The sequence below is a fragment of the Nerophis ophidion genome, linkage group LG03 (genome assembly GCF_033978795.1).
Source record: "Nerophis ophidion isolate RoL-2023_Sa linkage group LG03, RoL_Noph_v1.0, whole genome shotgun sequence".
NCBI lineage: Eukaryota > Metazoa > Chordata > Actinopteri > Syngnathiformes > Syngnathidae > Nerophis > Nerophis ophidion.
In genome coordinates, this window is record NC_084613.1 from 5,400,726 (window position 1) to 5,424,772 (window position 24,047).

At 43.5% G+C, this 24,047-nt stretch overlaps 1 protein-coding gene across 4 annotated transcripts in view; it reads left to right on the forward strand.

The window, feature by feature from the left end:
* cnih3 (cornichon family AMPA receptor auxiliary protein 3) overlaps nucleotides 1-24,047 on the forward strand; it is a 104,715-nt gene that overhangs the window by 1,496 nt on the left and 79,172 nt on the right. The gene's annotated exons all lie outside the window — the stretch shown is intronic.

Sequence of the window (24,047 nt, forward strand, 5' to 3'; positions counted from 1 at the left end):
TGCAAGGAATTTAGGGATTTTACCATCTACGGTCTGTAAAATCATCAAAAGGTTCGGAGAATCTGGAGAAATCACTGCACGTAAGCGATGATGTTACGGACCGTTGATCCCTGCGTCAAAAACAGACATCAGCGTGTAAAGGATATCACCACACGGGCTCAGTGTTGGGGGGGTGTCACGTCCTCAGTTTTAGTCGCGGCTATTACAAACCCCGTTTCCATATGAGTTGGGAAATTGCGTTTGATGTAAATGTAAACGGAATACAATGATTTGCAAATCCTTTTCAACCCATATTCAGTTGAATATGCTACAAAGACAACATATTTGATGTTCAAACTCAAGGAATTTAGGGATTTTACCATCTACGGTCCGTAAAATCATCAAAAGATTAAGAGAATCTGGAGAAATCACTGCATGTAAGCGATGATATTACGGACCTTTGATCCCTCAGGCGGTACTGCATCAAAAACCGAAAGATATCACCACATGGGCTCAGGAACACTTCATAAAACCACTGTCAGTAACTACAGTTGGTCGCTACATCTGTAAGTGCAAGTTAAAACTCTGCAATGCAAAGCAAAACCCATTTATCAACAACACCCAGGAATTCCGCTGGCTTCGCTGGGCCTGAGCTCATCTAAGATGGACTGATGCAAAGTGGGAAAGTGTTCTGTGGTCTGACGAGTCCACATTTCAAATTATATTTGGAAACAGAGGACGTGGTGTCCTCCGGAACAAAGAGGAAAATAACCATCCGGATTGTTATAGGCGCAAAGTGTAAAAGCCAGCATGTGTGATGGTATGGGGGTGTATTAGTGCCCAAGGCATGGGTAACTTACACATCTGTGAAGGCACCATTAATGCTGGAAGGTCCATACAAGTTTTGGAGCGACATATGCTGTTCTCATGGACGCCCCTGCTTATTTCAGCAAGACAATGCCGAGCCACGTGTTACAACAGCGTGGTTTCGTAGTAAAAGAGTGCGGGTACTTTCCTGGCCCGCCTGCAGTCCAGACCTGTCTCCCATGGAAAATGTGTGGCGCATTATCCATCCATCCATTTCCTACCGCTTATTCCCTTTTGGGGTCGCGGGGGGGTGCTGGCGCCTATCTCAGCTACAATCGGGCGGAAGGCGGGGTACACCCTTGGACAAGTCGCCACCTCATCGCAGGGCCAACACAGATAGACAGACAACATTCACACTCACATTCACACACTAGGGCCAATTTTTTGTTGCCAATCAACCTATCCCCAGGTGCATGTCTTTGGAAGTGGGAGGAAGCCGGAGTACCCGGAGGGAACCCACGCATTCACGGGGAGAACATGCAAACTCCACACAGAAAGATCCCGAGCCTGGATTTGAACCCAGGACTGCAGGATGTTCGTATTGTGACCTTTGATCCCTCAGGCGGTACTGCATCAAAAAAACGACATCAGTGTGTAAAGGATATCACCACATGGGGTCAGGAACACTTCACAAAACCACTGTCAGTAACTATAGTTGGTTGCTACATCTGTAAGTGCAAGTTAAAACTCTGCTATGCAAAGTAAAACCCATTTATCAACAACACCCTGAAACGCCGCCAGCTTCACTGGGTCAGTAAGATGGACTGATGCAAAGTGGAAAAGTGTTCTGTGGTCTGACGAGTCCACATTTCAAATTATATTTGGAAACTGTGGACGTGGTGTCCTCCGGAACAAAGAGGAAAATTACCATCCGGATTGTTATAGGCGCAAAGTTGAAAAGCCAGCATGTGTGATGGTATGGGGGTGTATTAGTGCCCAAGGCATGGGTAACTTACACATCTGTGAAGGCACCATTAATGCTGGAAGGTCCATACAGGTTTTGGAGCAACATATGTTGTCATCCAAGCAACGTTATCATGGACGCCCCTGCTTATTTCAGCAAGACAATGCCAAGCCACGTGTTACAACAGCGTGATTTTGTAGTAAAAGAGTGCGGGTACTTTCCTGGCCCGCCTGCAGTCCAGATCTGTCTCCCATGGAAAATGTGTGGCGCATTATGAAGCGTAAAATACGACAGCGGAGACCCCGGACTGTTGAAGGACTGAAGCTCTACATAAAACAAGAATGGGAAAGAATTCCACTTTCAAAGCTTCAACAATTAGTTTCCTCAGTTCCCAAACGTTTATTGAGTGTTGTTGAAAGAAAAGGTGATGTAACACAGTGGTGAACATGCCCTTTCCCAACTACTTTGGCACGTGTTAATGATTATTTGCAACAACAAAAAAAAAAAAATTATGAGTTTGAACATCAAATATGTTGTCTTTGTAGCAAAAGACTCCGGCTTATTAGTGATTCCTAAAGCCCAAAAAAAGTCTGCGGGCTATAGAGCGTTTTCCGTTCGGGCTCCAGTACTCTGGAATGCCCTCCCAGTAACAGTTCGAGATGCTACCTCAGTAGAAGCATTTAAGTCTCACCTTAAAACTCATCTGTATACTCTAGCCTTTAAATAGACCTCCTTTTTAGACCAGTTGATCTGCCGCTTCTTTTCTTTCTCCTATGTCCCCCCCTCCCTTGTGGAGGGGGTCCGGTCCGATGACCATGGATGAAGTACTGGCTGTCCAGAGTCGAGACCCAGGATGGACCGCTCGCCTGTATCGGTTGGGGACATCTCTACGTGTGCTGATCCGCCTCCGCTTGAGATGGTTTCCTGTGGACGGGACTCTCGCTGCTGTCTTGGATCCGCTTTGAACTGAACTCTCGCGGCTGTGTTGGAGCCACTATGGATTGAACTTTCACAGTATCATGTTAGACCCGCTCCACATCCATTGCTTTCGGTCCCCTAGAGGGGGGGGGGGGTTGCCCACATCTGAGGTCCTCTCCAAGGTTTCTCATAGTCAGCATTGTCACTGGCGTCCCACTGGATGTGAATTCTCCCTGCCCACTGGGTGTGAGTTTTCCTTGCCCTTTTGTGGGTTCTTCCGAGGATGTCGTAGTCGTAATGATTTGTGCAGCCCTTTGAGACATTTGTGATTTGGGGCTATATAAATAAACATTGATTGATTGATATTCAACTGAATATGGGTTGAAAAGGATTTGCAAATCATTTTATTCTGTTTATATTTACATCAAACACAATTTCCCTACACATATGGAAACGGGGCTTGTATTAATAAAATGTTGACCCTGCTAATTATTTTGTAATCGAGGACTCAAGCAGAACATGTTATAAAATAATAAACACAATATTTTAGCCAGCCGTAAAAAAAAAAAAAATTCTGCAAATGTGAAGCAAAAAATGTACATGAACATTACAAAGTACAGTATGAGGAACCCCGCTGATCATTGAAACTGTTGAAAATGAAAAATGCAAAACTGACATACAGTCGGCTTTTCACCTGGAGCAGACTTAGAGGATGATGATGATGATGATGTCGTTATCGTCACCAAATGTAGACGCCATTTATTCCCCCGTGTTGTTGGCAGCAGCCCAGGTGGCAAATGTACATCCAAGTTGGCTTCACTCTTCAGCCGGGAGGAAAATCGTGTTGAAGCAGCTGCTTCCTCACTTTGGAAGTCTTCCCGCCACTTGCCTTGATGTTTACATCATAAATATTGCTGCAGTCCTAATCGCATTTTGAAAAGATCTTGTCACACTTTAGACCGGGGGGGGGGGGGTCACCAACCTGTTTGAAACCAAGAGCTACGTCTTGGGTACTGATCAATGCCAAGGGCTACCAGTTTGATACACACTTAAAAGAAATGGCCAGAAATAGCCAATTTGCTCAATTTCCATCCATCCGTCCATTTTTCTACCGCTTATTCCCTTCTGGGGTCGCCGGGGGGGAGCTGGCGCCTATCTCAGCTGCAATCGGGCGGAAGGCGGGGTACACCCTGGACAAGTCGCCACCTCATCGCAGGGCATTTGCTCAATTTACCTTTAATAAATAAATCTATTTTTATATAAAAAAATGGGTATTTCTGTCCGTCATTCCGTCGTACATTTTTTTTCAATCAATCAATCAATCAATCAATCAATCAATCAATGTTTATTTATATAGCCCCAAATCACAAATGTCTCAAAGGACTGCACAAATCATTACGACTACGACATCCGCGGAAGAACCCACAAAAGGGCAAGGAAAACTCACATCCAGTGGGACGCCAGTGACAATGCTGACTATGAGAAACCTTGGAGAGGACCTCAGATGTGGGCAACCCCCCCCTCTCTAGGGGACCGAAAGCAATGGATGTCGAGCGAGTCTAACATGATACTGTGAAAGTTCAATCCATAGTGGCTCCAACACAGCCGCGAGAGTTCAGTTCAAAGCGGATCCAAGACAGCAGCGAGAGTCCCGTCCACAGGAAACCATCCCAAGCGGAGGCGGATCAGCAGCGTAGAGATGTCCCCAACCGATACACAGGCGAGCGGTCCATCCCGGGTCCCGACGAGCGGTCCATCCTGGGTCTCGACTCTGGACAGCCAGAAACCTTGGAGAGGACCTCAGATGTGGGCAACCCCCCCCCCCCCCCCCCCCTCTAGGGGACCGAAAGCAATGGATGTCGAGCGGGTCTAACATGATACTGTGAAAGTTCAATCCATAGTGGCTCCGACACAGCCGCGAGAGTTCAGTCCAAAGCGGATCCAAGACAGCAGCGAGAGTCCCGTCCACAGGAAACCATCTCAAGCGGAGGCGGATCAGCAGCGTAGAGATGTCCCCAACCGATACACAGGCGAGCGGTCCATCCTGGGTCTCGACTCTGGACAGCCAGTACTTCATCCATGGTCATCGGACCGGACCCCCTCCACAAGGGAGGGGGGGACATAGGAGAAAGAAAAGAAGCGGCAGATCAACTGGTCTAAAAAGGAGGTCTATTTAAAGGCTAGAGTATACAGACGAGTTTTAAGGTGAGACTTAAATGCTTTTTCTTTTTACGGAAGTTTTTTTTGTAGAGAATAAATGATCGAAATAAAACACTTAATTGAACCGTTTAAAATAGGAGAAAACAGGGAAAAAAAATGAAAATTAAATTTTGAAACATAGTTTATCTTCAATTTCGACTCTTTGAAATTCAAAATCCCACCGATAAAAATTAAGAGGTTGAGATTGTGACGAAGACTTTTTTGAGGTCCTGTTTTTGAACTGCTCTGCTGATTTATAGAAAATGAAGAGAAAATCATCCGTCTCTGTGTGTGTGTGATTTTGTTGATCCCTGACTGTGTTATTCTGCTGCCTCAGCAATAATCCACCTTGCTTGTGTTTTCTGCTTAAGACAGCAGAATGAGTGGCAATTCCTCCGTGGAGTCTCACTCACGCTGACATGTAGACACGCCGCATTATAAGATCTTTTTTTTTTGGACTCGTTCACAGTAATTAAAAGTAAACTTGCCAACCTCCAAAGACACACACCTAGGGATAGGCCCCTCCCACCTCCAAAGACACACACCTAGGGATAGGCCCCTCCCACCTCCTTAAGACATGCACCTAGGGATAGGCCCCTCCCACCTCCAAAGACACACACCTAGGGATAGGCCCCTCCCACCTCCTTAAGACATGCACCTAGGGATAGGCCCCTCCCACCTCCAAAGACATGCACCTGGGGATAGGCCCCTCCCACCTCCAAAGACATGCACCTAGGGATAGGCCCCTCCCACCTCCAAAGACATGCACCCGGGGTTAGGCTCCTCCCACCTCCAAAGACATGCACCTGGGGGTAGTCTCCTCCCACCTCCAAAGACATGCACCTGGGGTTAGGCCCCTCCCACCTCCAAAGACATGCACCTGGGGATAGGCCCCTCCCACCTCCAAAGACATGCACCCGGGGATAGGCCCCTCCCACCTCCAAAGACATGCACCTGGGGATAGGCCCCTCCCACCTCCAAAGACATGCACCTGGGGATAGGCCCCTCCCACCTCCAAAGACATGCACCTGGGGATAGGCCCCTCCTACTTCCAAAGACATGCACTTGGGGATAGGCCCCTCCCACCTCCAAAGACATGCCCCTGGGGATAGGCCCCTCCCACCTCCAAAGACATGCACCTGGGGATAGGCCCCTCCCACCTCCAAAGACATGCACTTGGGGGTAGTCTCCTCCCACCTCCAAAGACATGCACCTGGGGTTAGGCCCCTCCCACCTCCAAAGACATGCACCTGGGGATAGGCCCCTCCCACCTCCAAAGACATGCCCCTGGGGATAGGCCCCTCCCACCTCCAAATACATGCACCTGGTGATAGGCCCCTCCCACCTCCAAAGACATGCACCTGGGGATAGTTTGATTGACCGGTTCCTAGTGTGTGAATGTCGTCTATCTGTGATGAGGTGGACTCTTGTCCAGAGTGTACCCCGCCTACCGCCTGATTGCAGCTGGGATAGGCTCCAGCATCCCTCCGCGACCCTGAAGTGGTGGGAAACGGACGGTCTACTAATTGCTAGTCTCACACAACACCCGGTCCATGTATCTACGTCTGTTCTCCTTTCCAGTTACGTAATAAGAGCGTAGTTCTTATCACGGACGGACAACCCTGGCTCTCTTGTATTGTTCTAAAGACAAAAACCGTTAAATGATTCTTAGTTGCTAGTCAACTGATTAACTTAAAGATTCAATGCTGAATTTTATCCATTGAGGAGGCTGTAACCCTAGCTCTCATGCTAGTTGTTTTGTTTTCCCTTTTTATGCCTTTGTGCCAAGTGTAAGTGTTTCTGTTTGTTTCCCTAGCTCTCATGCTAGCGCCTTTTGTTTGCCTTTTTTGCCTAGCACTATTGTTTTTGTTCTTAGCCTGTTTTTGAGTTAAATAAATCTTTATTTCTTACCATTCACAGCTGAATCTTATCCATTGAGGGGACTGTAACCCAAGTACAGAAACTTCTCCACCCGGATATCTGGTTGCATGGGTTTATCGTTAACCTAAAACTACTGTACTGTAATCATTTGTACCATTTTTGTACTGTTTTCAAACAGTATTTCTTTTTCCCAAAAAATAAGTCCTGTTTTGGGAGGACCAAGCATGGATTAGATTGATTTCTAATCATTTCAATGGGCCTTGCTTGTTATGATCGGCTACCCGGATCATCGCATATTCTTGTTTTGTTCCATTTTGGTATCACATTCTGTTGTTTGACGTCCTAAGTTCCTGTTTGTTCTGTCACCATGGTTGCATATTAGTTCCACCTGCTACTCGCTATTCACGTACACCTGTTGTTCTTCATTACTGCCTTATTTAGGCCTGTCCCTTTTGTTCATTCTGTCTTGGATCCTAATTTGCCTTACACGCAACGAATGCTTCTTTATGTATTTACGCGCTAGCTTTCGCGCTACGATTTGTTTATCCCTAGCTCTCATGCTAGTGGTTTTGTTTTCCCTTTTTGTGCCTTTGTGCCAATTGTGTTTCTGTTTGTTTCCCTAGCTCACATGCTAGCGCCTTTTGTTTGCCTTTTCTGCCTAGCACCAGTGCTTTCGTTCTTAGCCTATTTTTGAGTTAAATAAATCTTTATTTCTTACCATTCACAGCTAAATCTTATAAATTGAGGAGGCTGTAACCCAAGTACGGAAACTTCTCCACCAGGATATCTGGTTGCATGGGTTTATCGTTAACCTAAAACTACTGTACTGTAATCATTTGTACCATTTTTGTACTGTTTTCAAACAGTATTTCTTATCTTAACAAAATAGGGAGGACCAAGCATGGATTAGATTGATTTCTAATCATTTCAATGGGCCTTGCTTGTTATGATCAGCTAACCGGATCATCGCATATTCTTGTTTTGCTCCATTTTGTTATCACATTCTTTTGTTTGACGTCCTTAGTTCCTGTTTGTTCTGTCACCATGGTTGCATATTAGTTCCACATGCTATTCGCTATTCACGCACACCTGTTGTTCTTCATTACTGCCTTATTTAAGCCTGACCCTTTTGTTCATTCTGTCTCGGATCCTAATTTGCCTTACACGCAACGAATGCTTCTCTATGTATTTACTCGCTAGCTTTTGCGCTACGCTTTGTTTATCCCTAGCTCTCGTGCTAGTTGTTTTGTTTTCCCGTTTTGTGCCTTTGTGCCAATTGTGTTTCTGTTTGTTTACCTAGCTCTCATGCTAGCGCCTTTTGTTTGCCTTTTCTGCCTAGCACCAGTGTTTTTGTTCTTAGCCTGTTTTTGAGTTAAATAAGTCTTTATTTTTTACCATTCACAGCTGAATCTTATCCATTGAGGGGACTGTAACCCAAGTACAGAAACTTCTCCACCCGGATATCTGGTTGCATGGGTTTATCGTTAACCTAAAACTACTGTCCTGTAATCATTTGTACCATTTTTGTACTGTTTTCAAACAGTATTTCTTATCCAAACAAAATAAGTCCTGTTTTGGGAGGACCAAGCATGGATTAGATTGATTTCTAATCATTTCAATGGGCCTTGCTTGTTATGATCGGCTACCCGGATCATCGCATATTCTTGTTTTGTTCCATTTTGGTATCACATTCTGTTGTTTGACGTCCTAAGTTCCTGTTTGTTCCTTCACCCTGGTTGCATATTAGTTCCACCTGCTACTCGCTGTTCACGTACACCTGTTGTTCTTCATTACTGCCTTATTTAGGCCTGTCCCTTTTGTTCATTCTGTCTCGCAGCCTAATTTGCCTTACACGCAACAAATGCTTCCCCATGTATTTACTCGCTAGCTTTCGGGCTACGCTTCGTTTATCCCTAGCTCTCATGCTAGTGGTTTTGTTTTCCCTTTTTGTGCCTTTGTGCCAAGTGTAAGTGTTTCTGTTTTTTTCCCTAGCTCTCATGCTAGCGCATTTTCCTTGCCTTTTCTGCCTAGCACCAGTGTTTTTGTTCTTAGTCTGTTTTTGAGTTAAATAAATCTTTGTTTCTTACTATTCGCTGTGTTCTGGCCCGAACGCATCCACGGAAGAACAAATCCGGCATCGCTATGCCCAGCAAACGTCACAGTGCTGCCTTAAAATTGTAATATTCCGAGTTAGGACTTTGTTTGGTATGTTACCACTGTACTTGGCAGATTCATTGCATACAGAACAATACCACTTTCACCCATAGGGGAGTTGGCAGAAGTGATTATGAAGCCTTTGTAATTAACATGAACTGCAACCTCCCCGGAGCGCTACTGTTCACTAGGCCAACTCCGCTTGTGTGATTCTCTTCCAGAGTAGCAAGAGTCCGTGTGTGGCGTCCTCCGTGTGTCATTACAGCTGAAAGTGTAGCAAGTGCCGCTCTGCCGGGCCTTTGAGGGATGGGGAAGTCCTCTGGTGCATACCTGATGCGGAGAGCGTCTCGCCAGTGGTGCACAACGGGAAAATTGTATCATTTATCCTCGTTTGTTGGGTTTCCTCGACGCGGAGTGTGACATATGACACAGAATATTCTCTAGAGCAGGGGTCTCGAACTCAATTTACCTGGGGGATGCAGAAACTGGGTGAGGCTGGGCCGCAAGAAAGGATTTCTTAAAAAAATCTAACATGCGCTTTTTAATTAATTCATCTTCCATGATGGGGGGTTGGTGGTAGCAGGTGTGTGTATTGTAGCCCGGAAGAGTTAGGTCTGCATGGGATTCTGGGTAATTGTTCTGGTGTGTTTATGTTGTGTTACGGTGCGGATGTTCCCCTGAAATGTGTGGTGTGGGTTCACAGTCTGGCACATATTTGTAACAGTGTTAAAAGTTTTTTTTTACGGCCACCCTCAGTGTGACGTGTGTAGCTGTTGATGAAATTTATCTTGCAGTAGCACACGTGCGTCTCACATACAACGGGGCTTGCACGCTGTCAGTTCAGGATGTAGGGGGCGCTAAAGGCAGTGCCATCATGGCACTCCCTGAATATTGTTGATCTGGTAAAAAATTGACAGGGGCTTCGAGAGAATTGGTGCCCTGAAATTCAGGGGTCTGTCCGGAAAATTGGGGACATTGGCAAGCGTGACCGATCAAGCGCCGTTCATATTAAACTTAGACTCTCACTATTATGTTAGATCCACTATGGACTGGACTCTCACTATTATGTTAGATCCACTATGGACTGGACTCTCACACTATAATGTTAGATCCACTATGGACTGGACTCTTACTATTATGTTAGATCCACTATGGACTGGACTCTCACACTATTATGTTAGATCCACTATGGACTGGACTCTTACTATTATGTTAGATCCACTATGGACTGGACTCTCACACTATTATGTTAGATCCACTATGGACTGGACTCTCACTATTATGTTAGATCCACTATGGACTGGACGCTCACACTATTATGTTAGATCCACTATGGACTGGACTCTAACTATTATGTTAGATCCACTATGGACTGGACTCTCACACTATTATGTTAGATCCACTATGGACTGGACTCTCACTATTATGTTAAATCCACTATGGACTGGACTCTCACACTATTATGTTAGATCCACTATGGACTTGACTGTCACACTATTATGTTAGATCCACTATGGACTGGACTTTCACACTATTATGTTAGATCCACTATGGACTGGACTTTCACACTATTATGTTAGATCCACTATGGACTGGACTTTGACACTATTATGTTAGATCCACTATGGACTGGACTTTCACACTATTATGTTAGATCCACTATGGACTGGACTTTCACACTATTATGTTAGATCCACTATGGACTTGACTCTCACACTATTACAGTATGTTAGATCCACTATGGACTGGACTCTCACTATTATGTTAGATCCACTATGGACTGGACTCTAACTATTATGGTAGATCAACTATGAACTGGACTCTCACACTATTATGTTAGATCCACTATGGACTGGACTTTCATACTATTATGTTAGATCCACTATGGACTGAACTCTCACTACTATGTTAGATCCACTATGGACTTGACTCTCACACTATTACAGTATGTTAGATCCACTATGGACTGGACTCTCACTATTATGTTAGATCCACTATGGACTGGACTCTCACTATTATGTTAGATCCACTATGGACTGGACTTTCACTATTATGTTAGATCCACTATGGACTGGACTCTCACACTATTATGTTAGATCCACTATGGACTGGACTCTCACACTATTACAGTATGTCAGATCCACTATGGACTGGACTCTCACACTATTATGTTAGATCCACTATGGACTGGACTCTCACACTATTACAGTATGTTAGATCCACTATGGACTGGACTCTCACTCTATTACAGTATGTTAGATCCACTATGGACTGGACTGTCACTATTATGTTAGATCCACTATGGACTGGACTCTAACTATTATTTTAGATCCACTATGGACTGGACTCTCACACTATTACAGTATGTTAGATCCACTATGGACTGGACTGTCACTATTATGTTAGATCCACTATGGACTGGACTCTAACTATTATTTTAGATCCACTATGGACTGGACTCTCACTATTATATTAGATCCACTATGGACTGGACTCTCTCACTATTATGTTAGATCCAATATGGACTGGACTCTCACACTATTATGTTAGATCCACTATGGACTGGACTCTCACTATTATATTAGATCCACTTCGGAATGGACTCTCACACTATTATGTTAGATCCACTATGGAGACTGGACCCTAACTATTATGTTAGATCCACTATGGACTGGACTCTCTCACTATTATGTTAGACCCACTATGGACTGGACTCTAACATAATTATGTTAGACCCACTATGGACTGGACTCTCACTATTATGTTAGATCCACTATGGACTGTACTTTCACTATAATGTTAGATCCACTATGGACTGGACTCTCACACTATGTTAGATCCACTATGGACTGGACTCTCACAATATTATGTTAGATCCACTATGGACTGGACTCTCACACTATTATATTAAATCCACTATGGACTGGACTCTCACACTATTATGTTAGATCCACTATGGACTGGACTCTCACTTTTATGCTAGATCCACTATAGCCTGGACTCTCACACTATTATATCAGATCCACTATGGACTGGACTCTCACACTATTATGTTAAATCCACTACGGACTGGACTCTCTCACTATTATGTTAGATCCACTATGGACTGGACTGTCACTATTATGGTAAATCAACTATGGACTGGACTCTCACACTATTATATTAGATCCACTATGGACTGGACTCTCACTATTATGTTAGATCCACTATGGACTGGACTCCAACTATTATGGTAGATCAACTATGAACTGGACTCTCACTATTATGTTAGATCCACTATGGACTGAACTCTCACTACTATGTTAGATCCACTATGGACTTGACTCTCACACTATTACAGTATGTTAGATCCACTATGGACTGGACTCTCACTATTATGTTAGATCCACTATGGACTGGACTCTCACACTATTATGTTAGATCCACTATGGACTGGACTCTCACACTATTATTTTAGATCCACTATGGACTGGACTCTCACACTATAATGTTAGATCCACTATGGACTGGACTCTCACTATTATGTTAGATCCACTATGGACTTGACTCTCACACTATTACAGTATGTTAGATCCACTATGGACTGGACTTTCACACTATTATGTTAGATCCACTATGGACTGGACTTTCACTGTTATGTTAGATCCACTATGGACTGGACTCTCACTATTATGTTAAATCCACTATGGACTGGACTCTCACACTATTATGTTAGATCCACTATGGACTGGACTCTCACACTATTATGTTAGATCCACTATGGACTGGACTCTAACTATTATGTTAGATCCACTATGGACTGGACTTTCACACTATTATGTTAGATCCACTATGGACTGGACTGTCACTATTATGTTAAATCCACTATGGACTGGACTCTCACACTATTATATTAGATCCACTATGGACTGGACTCTCACTATTATGTTAGATCCACTATGGACTGGACTTTCACACTATTATGTTAGATCCACTATGGACTGGACTCTCACACTATTATGTTAGATCCACTATGGACTGGACTCTCACACTATTATATTAAATCCACTATGGACTGGACTCTCACACTATTATATTAGATCCACTATGGACTGGACTCTCACTATTATGTTAGATCCACTATGGACTGGACTCTCACACTATTATGTTAGATCCACTATGGACTGGACTCTCACTATTATGTTGGATCCACTATGGACTGGACTCTCACACTATTATGTTAGATCCACTATGGACTGGACTCTCACTATTATATTAGATCCACTATGGACTGGACTCTCACTATTATGTTAAATCCACTATGGACTGGACTCTCACTATTATGTTAAATCCACTATGGACTTGACTCTCACACTATTATGTTAGATCCACTATGGACTGGACTTTCACACTATGTTAGATCCACTATGGACTGGACTTTCACACTATTATGTTAGATCCACTATGGACTGGACTCTCACACTATGTTAGATCCACTATGTACTGGACTCTCACACTATTATATTAGATCCACTATGGACTGGACTCTCACACTATTATTTTAGATCCACTATGGAATGGACTCTCACACTATTATGTTAGATCCACTATGGACTTGACTCTCACACTATTATGTTAGATCCACTATGGACTGGACTGTCACTATTATGGTAAATCAACTATGGACTGGACTCTCACACTATTATATTAGATCCACTATGGACTGGACTCTCACTATTATGTTAGATCCACTATGGACTGGACTCTCTCACTATTATGTTAGATCCACTATGGACTGGACTTTCACTATTATGTTAGATCCACTATGGACTGGACTCTCACACTATTATGTTAGCTCCACTATGGACTGGACTCTCACACTATGTTAGATCCACTATGGACTGGACTCTCACACTGCAGTCGATGCAGACTGGCTTGAGTTCCACGTGGAAGATGACCTTGTCCTCTCCACAGTTTGACAAGTACCGGGCATCTGTCAGTTGAATCAAGGTGTGGAATCATCCACACTTGACAACCGTGACACTCGCTCAGCTCCTGCTGGGTTGGCCGTGTTGCCATGGTGACGCAGCATTGCTGTATCTGGGAATGAAGCAAAGCCAGGCAGCAGAAGTGTCGTCTTTACTGTAAAATGTGGAGCAAGACGTTCTTTTATGACAGTTGCAGGGTCGCCACTTCAGTCAGGGACCACCCCGTCTTAGTATTGGATCTTATCCTTTTTATCCACGACATGTTTCCACTCGGATGTCATGAGGAATTTTGAAGGTGCCTCATAAGTTAAACTATGTTCTGCATAGAACCATCTTTCCTGGACTATAAGGCAGTGGTTCTCCACCTTTTTTCTGTGAACATTTTTTAAATTCAAAGCATTTTTGGTTGAAAAAAAGAGATAAAGAAGTTAAAATACATCACTATGTCATCAGTTTCGGATTTATTAAATTGTATAACAGTGCAAAATATTGCTCATTTGTAGTGGTCTTGAACTATTTGGAAAAAAATATATATAAAAATAACTAAAAGCTTGTTGAAAAATAAACAAGTGGTTCGCATTTTAGCATTAGAAACCATGCTATATTCGACGTATGCTTACATTTTAGTCAGAAACGCACACGATTGTATTGTACCGTATGTCCCGGCAAGAAATCTGCGTTCAAAAGACTCCGGCTTATTAGTGATTCCTAGAGTCCAAAAAAAGTCTGCGGGCTATAGAGCGTTTTCCGTTCGGGCTCCAGTACTCTGGAATGCCCTCCCGGTAACAGTTCGAGATGCTACCTCAGTAGAAGCATTTAAGTCTCATCTTAAAACTCATCTGTATACTCTAGCCTTTAAATAGACCTCCTTTTTAGACCAGTTGATCTGCCGCTTCTTTTCTTTCTCCTATGTCCCCCCCTCCCTTGTGGAGGGGGTCCGGTCCGATGACCATGGATGAAGTACTGACTGTCCAGAGTCGAGACCCAGGATGGACCGCTCGTCGGGACCCAGGATGGACCGCTCGCCTGTATCGGTTGGGGACATCTCTACGCTGCTGATCCGCTTGAGATGGTTTCCTGTGGACGGGACTCTCACTGCTGTCTTGGAGCCACTATGGATTGAACTTTCACAGTATCATGTTAGACCCGCTCGACATCCATTGCTTTCGGTCCCCTAGAGGGGGGGGGTTGCCCACATCTGAGGTCCTCTCCAAGGTTTCTCATAGTCAGCATTGTCGCTGGCGTCCCACTGAATGTGAATTCTCCCTGCCCACTGGGTGTGAGTTTTCCTTGCCCTTTTGTGGGTTCTTCCGAGGATGTTGTAGTCGTAATGATTTGTGCAGTCCTTTGAGACATTTGTGATTTGGGGCTATATAAATAAACATTGATTGATGATTGATTGATTGATCAGGTCGTTTTAATCAAACGTCTTTCAGATGTTGGTTCTTATCAGCAAGCAGTTGGATGGTTTGCAAGCTACCTCACAAGTAGAACTCAGGCTGTTCAGATAAGGTTAAGAACCACAAGGTTAAGAACCACCGGGTTAGTGCAAGCAGTCTCCATCTGGATAATTCATGATTTAATAACATTAATGAAAAAAATATGAAGTACAATCCGCTTTCCGCGCAATGTCCTACTTACATCTGTTCTTGGAGGTGTCAAAAAATAATTATCACATTCAATATAACTCGCCATAAATGGACTATTTGTGGAAGGCCATTCTGTGTGAAGACTATCCTGGATACCATCTGTTCTGCTCTTTGGAGCCGGACCAGAATTGTGCTGGCTGTTAATGGATTCTACCTCGTTAGGAAGTACAACTAAAAACCCCGTTTCCTTACGAGTTGGGAAATTGTGTTTGATGTAAATATAAACAGAATACAATGATTTGCGAATCCTTTTCAACCCATATTCAGTTGAATATGCTACAAATAATCATTAACTTTTGAATTTGATGCCAGCAATACGTGACAAAGAAGTTGGGAAAGGTGGCAATGCTCATCAAACACTTATTGGGAACATCGCACAGGTGTGCAGGCTAATTGGGAACAGGTAGGTGACATGATTGGGTATAAAAGCAGCTTCCATGAAATGCTAAGTCATTCCCAAACAAGGATGGGGCGAGAGTCACCAATTTGTAAGAAAAATTGTCGAACAGTTTTAGAACAACATTTCTCAACGAGCTATTGCAAGGAATTTAGGGATTTTACCATCTACGGTCCGTAAAATCATCAAAAGGTTCAGAGAATCTGGAGAAATCACTGCACGTAAGCCATGATATTACGGACCTTTGATCCCTCAGGCGGTACTGCATCAAAAAAACATCAGTGTGTAAAGGATATCACCACATGGGCTCAGGAACACTTCATAAAACCACTGTCAGTAACTACAGTTGGTCACTACATCTGTAAGTGCAAGTTAAAACTCTACTATGCAAAGCGAAAGCCATTTATCAACAACACCCAGGAACGCCGCCGGCTTCTCTGGGCCCGAGCTCATCTAAGATGGACTGATGCAAAGTGGGAAAGTGTTCTGTGGTCTGACCAGTCCACCTTTCAAATTATATTTGGAAACTGTGGACGTGGTGTCCTCCGGAACAAAGAGGAAAATAACCATCCGGATTGTTATAGGCGCAAAGTTGAAAAGCCAGCATGTGTGATGGTATGGGGGTGTATTAGTGCCCAAGGCATGGGTAACTTACACATCTGTGAAGGCACCATTAATGCTGAAAGGTCCATACAGGTTTTGGAGCAACATATGTTGTCTTCCAAGCAACGTTATCATGGACGCCCCTGCTTATTTCAGCAAAACAATGCCAAGCCACGTGTTACAACAGCGTGGCTTCGTAGTAAAAGAGTGCGGGTACTTTCCTGGCCCACCTGCAGTCCAGACCTGTCTCCCATGGAAAATGTGTGGCGCATTATGAAGCGTGAAATACGACAACAAGACCCCGGACTGTTGAAGGACTGAAGCTCTACATAAAACAAGAATGTTAAAGAATTCCACTTTCAAAGCTTCAACAATTAGTTTCCACAGTTCCCAAACGTTTATTGGGTGTTGTTAAAAGAAAAGGTGATGTAACACAGTGGTGAACATGCCCTTTCCCAACTACTTTGGCACGTGTTGCAGCCATGAAATTCTAAGTTTATGATTATTTGCAACAAAAAAAATAAAGTTTATGAGTTTGAACATCAAATATGTTGTCTTTGTAGCATATTCAACTGAATATGCAAATTTGCAAATCATTGTATTCTGTTTATATTTACATCTAACACAATTTCCCAACTCATATGGAAACAGGGTATGTAGATGGAATTATTTTGTGTCAACCAAGGCCAATAATAATATTTACATATGGTACAGTGCACCTATTGAAGAGATTGTGGGCAGCACAGCCCAGAGTACAGTTGTAAAAGTCTTGTATGTATTTATATATTGTGAACGACTCCAGCTATCACAATGTGGGTTGCATGGACCATTCAGGAAGGACATCGTGTCGAGCAGGTTTGACTCTTTTATTTTTTTTAAATGCGAAAGTGTCTGCGTCGATTGGGTCGCTTTTCAGCTCCCTCGTCTCGGTCGGCTTTGCAGCTGCCGGTTGCGTTGTCTTCCTCTGGGGCTCATTCTCTGATCGTTCTTGTTTCGTTGTCTCTGCTGTGCTGCGACACTCCACCTCTTCCTCTTGATCTTTCCTCCTTCTCCCCTTTTATACACTGAGAGGAGATACCCAGATTGTGAGCCGGTGTGTTTGTCATCTGATTTTGATTGCTGCAACGTTGCTACAGGCACGCCCCGCCTCTCCGTTCCGCTGCATTCTCCGCCTCCTGGCCGCCATCTTGAGCAGGGCCAAAGCGTGTCTACATGAAGGTGTTCAGTATGTCTGAGGTCTACATGAAGGTGTTCAATATGTCTGAGGTCTATATAAAGGTGTCAATATGTCTGAGGTCTACATGAAGGTGTTCAATATGTCTGAGGTCTATATAAAGGTGTCAATATGTCTGAGGTCTACATGGAGGTGTTCAGTATGTCTGAGGTCTACATGAAGGTGTTCAATACGTCTGAGGTCTACATGAAGGTGTTCAGTATGTCTGAGGTCTACATGGAGGTGTTCGGTACGTCTGAGGTCTACATGAAGGTGTTCAGTATGTCTGAGGTCTACATGAAGGTGTTCAGTATGTCTGAGGTCTACATGAAGGTGTTCAGTATGTCTGAGGTCTACATGAAGGTGTTCAATGTGTCTGAGGTCTACATGAAGGTGTTCAGTATGTCTGAGGTCTACATGAAGGTGTTCAATATGTCTGAGGTCTACATGGATGTGTTCAGTATGTCTGAGGTCTACATGAAGGTGTTCAATATGTCTGAGGTCTACATGGAGGTGTTCAGTATGTCTGAGGTCTACATGAAGGTGTTCAGTATGTTTGAGGTCTACATGAAGGTGTTCGGTAAGTCTGAGGTCTACATGAAGGTGTTCAGTATGTCTGAGGTCTACATGAAGGTGTTCGGTATGTCTGAGGTCTACATGAAGGTGTTCAGTATGTCTGAGGTCTACATGAAGGTGTTCAGTATGTCTGAGATCTACATCAAGGTGTTAAATACGTCTGAGGTCTACATGAAGGTGTTCAATATGTCTGAGGTCTACATGAAGGTGTTCGGTATGTCTGAGGTCTACATGGAGGTGTTCAGTATGTCTGAGGTCTACATAAAGGTGTTCAGTATGTCTGAGGTCTACATGGAGGTGTTCAGTATGTCTGAGGTCTACATGAAGGTGTTCAATATGTCTAAGGTCTCCAAGAAGGTGTTCAATACGTCTGAAGTCTACATGAAGGTGTTCAGTATGTCTGAGGTCTACATAAAGGTGTTCAGTATGTCTGAGGTCTACATGGAGGTATTCAGTATGTCTGAGGTCTACATGAAGGTGTTCAATATGTCTAAGGTCTCCAAGAAGGTGTTCAATATGTCTGAAGTCTACATGAAGGTGTTCGGTATGTCTGAGGTCTACATGAAGGTGTTCAATATGTGTAAGGTCTACATGAAGGTGTTCAATATGTCTGAGGTCTACATGAAGGTGTTCAATATGTCTGAGGTCTACATGAAGGTGTTCAATATGTCTAAGGTCTACATGAAGGTGTTCAGTATGTCTGAGGTCTACATGGAGGTGTTCAATATGTCTAAGGTCTCCAAGAAGGTGTTCAATATGTCTGAGGTCTATATAAAGGTGTTCAGTATGTCTGAGGTCTACATGAAAGTGTTCAATATATCTAAGGTCTACATGAAGGTGTTCAGTATGTCTGATGTCTACATAAAGGTGTTCAGTATGTCTGAGGTCTACATGAAGGTGTTCAGTATGTCTGAGGTCTACATGAAGGTGTTCAGTATGTCTGAGGTCTACATGAAGGTGTTCAGTATGTCTGAGGTTTACATGAAGGTGTTCAGTATGTCTGAGGTCTACATAAAGGTGTTCAGTATGTCTGAGGTCTACATGAAGGTGTTCAGTATGTCTGAGGTCTACATGAAGATGTTCAGTATGACTGAGATCTACATGAAGATGTTCAGTATGTCTGAGGTCTACATAAAGGTGTTCAGTATGTCTGAGGTCTACATGAAGGTGTTCAGTATGTCTGAGGTCTACATGAAGGTGTTCAGTATGTCTGAGGTCTACATGAAGGTGTTCAGTATGTCTGAGGTCTACATGAAGGTGTTCAATATGTCTGAGGTCTACATGAAGGTGTTCAGTATGTCTGAGGTCTACATAAAGGTGTTTAGTATGTCTGAGGTCTACATGGAGGTTTTCAGTATGTCTGAGGTCTACATAAAGGTGTTCAGTATGTCTGAGGTCTACATGAAGGTGTTCAGTATGTCTGAGGTCTACATGAAGGTGTTCAGTATGTCTGAGGTCTACATGAAGGTGTTCAATACGTCTGAGGTCTACATGAAGGTGTTCAGTACGTCTGAGGTCTACATGAAGGTGTTCAATACGTCTGAGGTCTACATGAAGGTGTTCAGTACGTCTGAGGTCTACATGAAGGTGTTCAATACGTCTGAGGTCTACATGAAGGTGTTCAGTATGTCTGAGGTCTACATGAAGGTGTTCAGTATGTCTGAGGTCTACATGAAGGTGTTCAGTATGTCTGAGGTCTACATGAAGGTGTTCAGTATGTCTGAGGTCTACATGAAGGTGTTCAATGTGTCTGAGGTCTACATGAAGGTGTTCAGTACGTCTGAGGTCTACATGAAGGTGTTCAGTACGTCTGAGGTCTACATGAAGGTGTTCAGTATGTCTGAGATCTACATCAAGGTGTTAAATACGTCTGAGGTCTACATGAAGGTGTTCAATATATCTGAGGTCTACATGAAGGTGTTCAATATGTCTGAGGTCTACATGAAGGTGTTCAATATGTCTGAGGACTACATGAAGGTTTTCGGTATGCCTGAGGTCTACATGAAGGTGTTCAGTACGTCTGAGATCTACATGAAGGTGTTTAATATGTCTGAGGTCTACATGAAGGTGATCAGTATGTCTGAGGTCTACATGAAGGTGTTCAGTATGTCTGAGGTCTACATGGAGGTGTTCGGTACGTCTGAGGTCTACATGGAGGTGTTCAGTATGTCTGAGGTCTACATGGAGGTGTTCAGTATGTCTGAGGTCTACATGAAGGTGTTCAGTATGTCTGAGGTCTACATGAAGGTGTTCAGTACGTCTGAGGTCTACATGAAGGTGTTCAGTATGTCTGAGGTCTACATGAAGGTGTTCAGTATGCCGAGCCCACATAGACGAGGCATGTCCATACAAGAAAGTACAAAAACATTTAGTTTGTGTGCTGCAAGATTTGCAGAAGGCGCCGAGTGAGACATCAAGTGGGAGGAAAATACAATTGATTGTAATGTGAAGCAAGCAAAGAGTAGTTGGCAGCAGGCGAGGGAGGTTAATGGCGCTGGTGTTCAGTGTATAACTGCCTTGGCTCAGCATTGATCCATGTGTTCATTAACCCCCGCTGGCTCCTCATCCATCTTCCCGACGCCGCTCTTTCCGTTCTTTCATGGCACAATGAACACTCTCAGGGATTATACTTCCGTGTTGTTAAAACCGACACACGCTCCAGGTGTTTATGTCGCAATATTCACTCACACAGTATCTAAATTCGGCCGGAAACTTTAAATGATGCGTCAACATCTCCTTTTCAGCTTTCATCAACTTTATTTTTTTTTGTGCAAATAATAATTAACTTAGAATGTCATGGCTGCAACATGTGCCAAAGTAGTTGGGAAAGGGCATGTTCACCACTGTGTTACATGACCTTTTCTTTTAACAACACTCAATAAACGTTTGGGAACTGAGGAAACTAATTGTTGAAGCTTTGAAAGTGGAATTCTTTCCCATTCTTGTTTTATGTAGAGCTTCAGTCCTTCAACAGTCCGGGGTCGTATTTTACGCTTCATAATGCGCCACACATTTTCGATAAGAGACAGGTCTGGACTGCAGGCGGGCCAGGAAAGTACCCGCACTCTTTTTTTACGAGACACTTGTCTTGCGGAAATAAGCAGGGGCGTCCATGATAACGTTGCTTGGATGACAACATATGTTGCTCCAAAACCTGTATGGACCATTAATGGTGCCTTCACAGATGTGTAAGTTACCCATGCCTTGGGCACTAATACACCCCCATACCATCACACATGCTGGCTTTTCAACTTTGCGCCTATAACAATCCGAATGGTTATTTTCCTCTTGGTTCTGGGGGACACCACGTCCTCTGTTTCCAAATATAATTTGAAATGTGGACTGGTCAGGCCACAGAACACCTTTCCACTTTGCATCAGTCCATCCTAAATGAGCTCGGGTCCAGCAAAGCAGGCGGCGTTCCTGGGTGTTGTTGATAAATCGGTTCATTGTCAATGTTCATCATTGTCACCGACGTCCCACTGGGTGTGAGTTTTCCTTGCCCTTATGTGGGCCTACCTAGGATGTCGTAGTGGTTTGTGCAGCCCTTTGAGACACTAGTGATTTAGGGCTATATAAGTAAACATTGATTGATTGATTGATTGCATAGTAGAGATTTAACTTGAATTTACGGATGTAGCTGTCAGGCTTGCCACTGACAGTTTGTTTGTGTTTTACTTTTTCCTCTGTGTGTCCTTAGTTCCTGTCAGCACTCTTATTTTGGTTCAGCTTCCTGTTTGTCTCCCTGATTGCTTTGTTTCCCTTCAGATGCCGCCGATTGGCACCTGGCCACCCCTGGTGTCAATCAGCCCGCTCCTATTTGTTCCTGCTTTGTCTTCCAGTCAGTGCTGGATTATTGAATAGTCGATGTCACTTTTTGTCGCTCTTGTCGTATCATATCTCGCTAAGCTATTTTTGATAGTTGTTTGTAGCTTATTGTCTTTTGTTCCCCGCTTCCAAGTTTGTTTTCTTATTCCAAGTAAACTTCTGTTTTCCTGCGAGATACCCGTTCCACGCTAGGCCTTTTGTTTGTTATCCGCCCACGTGTGCGCTTTTTGTTTGAACCCTTTGTTTGTTTTTTGTTGCGATCTGCCGCTCAGATCTTCACGTTTGTTTTTTTCATTCTCAGTCCGACCCGTTTATTTCCTGTTTTTGCCCATCACTATGGTTACACATCAGTTCACCTGCTGCTCACGCCCCGCACACCTGCTACAGATAATCACCGTCACTTTATAAGCCGTCCTCTTTTGTTTGTTCAGCCTGGGTTCATAATTTGCTTTCACGCAACAAGTTACGCCGGCACTCTACATCGTATGTATATTCTCGCTAGCTTTTCACGCTTAGCCATTTGTTTGATTCCAGCTCTCATGCTGTATGTTTTGTTTTTCTCTTTAATGTGTCTATGTGCCAGTTTAGTTCTCATTTTTGTATATCCTAGCTTTTATGCTAGCGTCCTTTGTTTGTTTTATTCTGCTAGCTCTAGCATTTTTGTTATGTAGCTCTTTTTGTTATTTAAATAAATTGTGTATATCTTACTTTTGCTGTGTTCACTTGACGCATCGAACCTGGCATCACAATGCCGAACCGGCGTAACATTTTTGTCTTGGTGTTTTCCTGCAAAATGCCTAACTCCATCTCTGCATCTTGGAGTTTGTCATCAACAAACTTTGACAGTAACTGTAGTTACTGGCAGTGGTTTTTTGAAGTGTTCCTGAGCCCATGTGGTGATATCCTTTACACACCGATGTCGGTTTTCGACGCAGTACCGCCTGAGGGATCAAAAGTCCGTTATATCATCGCTTACGTGCAGTGATTTCTCCAGATTCTCTGAACCTTTTTGATGATTTTACAGACCGTAGATGGTAAAATCCCTAAATTCCTTGCAATAGCTCGTTGAGAAATGTTGTTCTAAAACTGTTCGACAATTTGCTTACAAAGTGGTGACCCTCACCCCATCCTTGTTTGTGAATGACTTAGCATTTCATGGAAGCTGCTTTTATACCCAATCATGGCACCCACCTGTTCCCAATTAGCCTGCACACCTGTGGGATGTTCCAAATAAGTGTTTGATGAGCATTCCTCAACTTTATCAGTATTTATTGCCAACTTTGTCACGTGTTGCCGGCAGAGGTGGGTAGTAACGCGCTACATTTACTCCGTTACATCTACTTGAGTAACTTTTGGGATAAATTGTACTTCTAAGAGTAGTTTTTATGCAACATACTTTTACTTTTACTTGAGTATATTTATAGAGAAGAAACGCTACTTTTACTCCGTTCCATTTATCTGCAATCAGGTCGCTACTCGCTACTTTTTTTTTATCGATCTCTTAATGCACGCTTTGTTTGTTTTGATTTGTCAGACACGCATTCAAAGTAGGAACCACGCAGGTTTGCGTTTCACCAATCAAATGCAGTCGCTGGTGACGTTGGACCAATCAAACAGAGCCAGGCGGTCACGTGACCGTCACACGACGAACCCGACTTAAAGTTGAAAAACTTATTGGGGTGTTACCATTTAGTGGTCAATTGTACGGAATATGTACTGTACTGTGTAATCTACTAATAAAAGTTTCAATCAATCAATCAATCAAAAGTGTAAACGAAAAAAGACACTTTTTATTTCAACCGTACTTCCAACCCTAAGCCAAAGACTGATCGCACTCTTCCTGTCTTCACAATAAAAGTGCCGCTCCATCGCGCCTGCGCTAACAAAATAAGAGTCTCCGAAAGCCAGAGCA